This window comes from Arachis hypogaea, chromosome 2 (genome assembly GCF_003086295.3).
Source record: "Arachis hypogaea cultivar Tifrunner chromosome 2, arahy.Tifrunner.gnm2.J5K5, whole genome shotgun sequence".
Taxonomy (NCBI): domain Eukaryota; kingdom Viridiplantae; phylum Streptophyta; class Magnoliopsida; order Fabales; family Fabaceae; genus Arachis; species Arachis hypogaea.
Genome location: NC_092037.1, coordinates 4,258,619 through 4,264,184, shown reverse-complemented (window position 1 = coordinate 4,264,184; position 5,566 = coordinate 4,258,619). Strand labels below are relative to the sequence as shown.

Below are 5,566 nucleotides of genomic sequence, written 5' to 3'. Positions count from 1 at the left end.
CCGCCTTCAGGAGTTTGAAGCACGTCACAGTCATTCAATCATTGAATCCTATTCAGAATACCACAGACAAGGTTAGACCTTCCGGATTCTCTTGAATGCCACCATCGGTTCTAGCCTATACCACGAAGACTCTGATCTCACGGAATGGCTGGCTCGTTTGTCAGGCGAGCACTCGGTTGTCAAGCGATCAACCATGCATCGTGTATCAGGAATCCAAGAGATATTCACCCAATCTAAGGTAGAACGGAGGTGGTTGTCAGTCACACGTTCATAGGTGAGAATGATGATGAGTGTCACGGATCATCACATTCATCAAGTTGAAGAACAAGTGATATCTTAGAACAAGAACAAGCGGAATTTAATAGAAGAACAATAGTAATTGCATTAATACTCGAGGTACAGCAGAGCTCCACACCTTAATCTATGGTGTGTAGAAACTCCACCGTTGAAAATACATAAGAACAAGGTCTAGGCATGGCCGAATGGCCAGCCTCCCATGATCTAAGAACTAGACGTCCAAAGATGATCAAAAGATCTAAAATGATCCAAAGATCCAAAGATGATCAAAAGATCAGAAGATGAAAATACAATAGCAAAAGGTCCTACTTATAGAGAACTAGTAGCCTAGGGTTTACAGAGATGAGTAAATGACATAAAAATCCACTTCCGGGCCCACTTGGTGTGTGCTTGGGCTGAGCATTGAAGCATTTTCGTGTAGAGACTCCTCTTGGAGTTAAACGCCAGCTTTGGTGCCAGTTTGGGCGTTTAACTCCCATTCTTGTGCCAGTTCCGGCGTTTAACGCTGGGAATTCTGAGGTTGACTTTGAACGCCGGTTTAGGCCATCAAATCTTGAGCAAAGTATGGACTATCATATATTTCTGGAAAGCCCAGAATGTCTACTTTCCAACGCCGTTGAGAGCGCGCCAATTGGGCTTCTGTAGCTCGAGAAAATCCACTTCGAGTGCAGGGAGGTCAGAATCCAACAGCATCTGCAGTCCTTTTCAGTCTCTGAATCAGATTTTTGCTCAGGTCCCTCAATTTCAGCCAGAAAAAACCTAAAATCACAGAAAAACACACAAACTCATAGTAAAGTCCAGAAAAGTGAATTTTAACTAAAAACTAATAAAAATATACTAAAAACTAACTAGATCATACTAAAAACATACTAAAAACAATGCCAAAAAGCGTATAAATTATCCGCTCATCAGTGTTTCCATAGGGTTCTCCCATGTAATTCACCTCTTCAATTGAAGGGTTCTCATCCTTAGTACTGCCTGGTGCATTTTACATTCCAGACAGACTTTGAGAAATCAAATTGACTTGCTGAGTCAATATTTTGTTCTGAGCCAATATGGCATTCAGAGTATCAATCTCAATAACTCCTTTCTTCTGATTTGTCCCATTGTTCACAGGATTCCTTTCAGAAGTGTACATGAATTGGTTATTTGCAACCATTTCAATTAGTTCTTGAGCCTCTGTAGGCGTCTTCTTCAGATGAAGAGATCCTCCAGCAGAGCTATCCAAAGACATCTTGGACAGTTCAGACAGACCATCATAGAAGATACCTATGATGCTCCATTCAAAAAGCATGTCAGAAGGGCACTTTCTGATTAATTGTTTGTATCTTTCCCAAGCTTCATAGAGGGATTCTCCTTCCTTCTGTCTGAAGGTTTGGACTTCCACTCTAAGCTTACTCAATTTTTGAGGTGGAAAGAACTTTGCCAAGAAGGCATTGACTAGTTTTTCCCAAGAGTTCAGGCTTTCTTTAGGTTGTGAGTCCAACCATATTCTAGCTCTGTCTCTTACTGCAAAAGGGAATAGCATAAGTCTATAGACCTCAGGGTCAACCCCATTGGTCTTGACATTGTCACAAATTTGCAGGAATTCAGCTAAAAACTGATGAGGATCTTCCAATGGAAGTCCATGGAACTTGCAATTCTGTTGCATTAGAGAAACTAATTGAGGCTTAAGCTCAAAGTTGTTTGCTCCAATGGCAGGGATAGAGATGCTTCTCCCATAGAAGTCGGGAGTAGGTGCAGTAAAGTCACCCAGCACCTTCCTTGCATTGTTGGCATTGTTGTTGTTTTCGGCTGCCATGGGTTCTTCTTCTTTGAAGATTTCTGTTAGGTCCTCTACTGAGAGTTGTGCCTTAGCTTCTCTTAGCTTTCGCTTCAAGGTCCTTTCAGGTTCAGGGTCAGCCTCAACAAGAATGTTTTTGTCTTTGCTCCTGCTCATATGAAAGAGAAGAGAACAAGAAAATATGGAATCCTCTATGTCACAGTATAGAGATTCCTTGAGGTGTCAGAGGAAAAGAAAAATAGAAGGAAGAAGTAGAGAATTCGAACTTAGTGAGATAGAGTTCGAATTGTGCATTGAGGAGGAGTGTTACTCCATAAATAGAAGGATGTGAGAAGAGGGGAAAAAATTTTTGAAAATTAAGTAAAAGATTTTAAAAACATTTTGAAAAACACTAATTGATTTTCGAAAACCAAGAGTGGAAAAGAAATCAAGTGATTTTTGAAAAAGATTTGAAATTAGAAATCAAAAAGATATGATTGAAAACTATTTTGAAAAAGATGTGATTAAAAAGATATGATTGAAAAGTTATGGTTTGAAAAACAGTTTAAAAAGATTTGATTTTAAAAATTAATGACTTGGCTAACAAGAAAAGATATGATTCAAACATTAAACCTTTCTCAACAGAAAAGGCAACATACTTGAAATGTTGAATCAAATCATTAATTGATAGCAAGTATTTTTGAAAATGGAAAGAAATTGATTTTGAAAAAGATTTGATTGAAAAGATATGATTTGAAAAAGATTTGATTTTGAAAAACTTTGAAAACTTGAAAAAAAATTGATTTGAAAACAAAATCTTCCCTCTTGTGCCATCCTTGGCGTTAAACGCCCAGAATGGTGCACATTCTGGCGTTTAACGCCCAAAGCACTACCCTTTTGGGCGTTAAACGCCCAGCCAGGTATCCTGGCTGGCGTTTAAACGCCAGTTTTTCCTACATCACTGGGCGTTTTAAACGCCCAACTTTTTTTGTATAATTCCTCTGCTGCATGTACTGAATCTTCAGTTCCCTGTATTATTGACTTGAAAATAGAACCAAGATCAAATAAACAATGCATGCAAGACACCAAACTTAAAATGAGACACTAGACTCAACAAGAAACATAAAATATTTTTGGTTTTTATGATTTTGTGATTTTTTTTTTTTTGGATTTTTCGAAAATTAAGTGAAAGAAGAAAATAAAGGTATCAAAATTCTTAATGAGAATTCCAGGAATCATGCAATGTTAGTCTAAAGCTTTAGTCTAAAGGAATTAGACATGGGTAGCCAAGCTTCAGCAGGACATTGCATTCAAGAGCTAAATTGATGAAAATCAATCAGCTTTGGTGATGATAAGATCATCACCTTGAAACACTAGAATTCATTCTTAAGAACTCTGAAAAATACCTAATCTAAGCAACAAGATGAACCGTCAGTTGTCCATACTCGAAACAATCCCCGGCAACGGCACCAAAAACTTGGTGCACGAAATTGTGATCACTACTTTTCACAACTCAAATAATCCCCGGTAATGAATCCAAAAACTTGGTGCTCAATACCATGGCATAAACACAACTTCGCACAACTAACCAACAAGTGCACTGGGTCGTCCAAGTAATAAACCTTACGCGAGTAAGGGTCGATCCCACAGATATTGTTGGTATGAAGCAAGCTATAGTCACCTTGTAAATCTCAGTCAGGCAGACTCAAATGGTTATGGATGATATATGACTAAAACATAAAGATAAAGATAGAGATACTTATGTAATTCATTGGTGAGAACTTCAGATAAGCGAATGGAGATGCTTTGTCCCTTCCGTCTCTCTGCTTTCCTACTGTCTTCATCCAATCCTTCTTACTCCTTTCCATGGCAAGCTGTATGTTGGGCATCACCGTTGTCAATGGCTACAGTCTCGTCCTCTCAGTGGAAATGTTCAACGCACCCTGTCACGGCACGGCTATCCAGCTGTCGGTTCTCGATCATGTCGGAATAGAATCCAGTGATTCTTTTGCGTCTGTCACTAACGTCCCACAATCGCGAGTTTGAAGCTCGTCACAGTCATTCAATCATTGAATCCTACTCAGAATACCACAGACAAGGTTTGGACCTTCTGGATTCTCTTGAATGCAGTCATCAATTTTAGCTTATACCACGAAGATTCCGGTAAAGAATCCAAGAGATATCCACCCAATCTAAGGTAGAACGGAGGTGATTGACAGTCACACGTTCATAGGTGAGAATGATGATGAGTGTCACGGATCATCACATTCATCAAGTTGAAGAACAAGTGATATCTTGGAACAAGAACAAGCTGAATTGAATAGAAGAACAATAGTAATTGCATTAATACTCGAGGTACAGCAGAGCTCCACACCTTAATCTATGGTGTGTAGAAACTCCACCGTTGAAAATACATAAGAACAAGGTCTAGGCATGGCCGTGAGACCAGCCTCCCAAAGAGGGTTCAATCATAAAAACATGATCAAAAGATTCTAAGATTGAAAGATGATAATACAATAGCAAAAGGTCCTACTTATAGAGAACTAGTAGCTTAGGGTTTACAGAAATGAGTAAATGACATAAAAATCCACTTCCGGGCCCACTTGGTGTGTGCTTGGGCTGAGCATTGAAGCATTTTCGTGTAGAGACTCTTCTTGGAGTTAAACGCCAGCTTTTGTGCCAGTTTGGGCGTTTAACTCCCATTCTTGTGCCAGTTCCGGCGTTTAACGCCGGGCATTCTTGAGCTGATTTGAAACGCCAGTTTGGGCCATCAAATCTTGGACAAAGTATGGACTATTATACATTGCTGGAAAGCCCAGGATGTCTACTTTCCAACGCCGTTAAGTGCGCGCCAATTGGGCTTCTGTAGCTCCAGAAAATCCACTTCGAGTGCAGGGAGGTCAGAATCCAACAGCATCTGCAGTCCTTTTCAGTCTCTGAATCAGATTTTTGCTCAGGTCCCTCAATTTCAGCCAGAAAATACCTAAAATCACAGAAAAACACACAAAATCATAGTAAAGTCTAGAAAAGTGAATTTTAATTAAAAACTAATAAAATTATACTAAAAACTAACTAAAACATACTAAAAACATACTAAAAACAATGCCAAAAAGCGTACAAATTATCCGCTCATCACCTGTGTGTGTAATTTTTTTTTTGAAAGGTTTTATTTTATTTTTTTTTTAAATGCTTTTCAGTTTGATTTAATTTTTTCTTTTTAAGGATTTCGAAAATTTAAAATTCAATTTACTTGTTTTGAAAATCAAATCAAATCTTTCTTTTATGAGGTCATGTCTTTTCAAGTCTTTTCAAATGGTGATGCAGTTGCATGGTTTTAGAAACCTACTTTTAGGTACGGTTACCAATACTCCCTCTCTTCCCTCCATAGCTTCTCCTCAACCCCTTCGGTTTCTTCCCACTCACTTTACTGCTTCTCTTCCCTCAAAAGACTGAAACTAACCAAATGAGGAAGAAGACCATTGCTAAAAGGCCTCCTCGTGAAAAAGT

At 38.8% G+C, this 5,566-nt stretch overlaps 1 non-coding gene across 1 annotated transcript; it reads left to right on the top strand.

The window, feature by feature from the left end:
* Positions 1-1,585: 1,585 nt before the first annotated feature.
* LOC112763005 (small nucleolar RNA R71) lies at positions 1,586-1,693 on the top strand. Its single transcript, XR_003182801.1, has one exon. It is a non-coding gene; the product is annotated as a small nucleolar RNA R71 (small nucleolar RNA).
* The last annotated feature ends 3,873 nt before the right edge of the window (positions 1,694-5,566 follow it).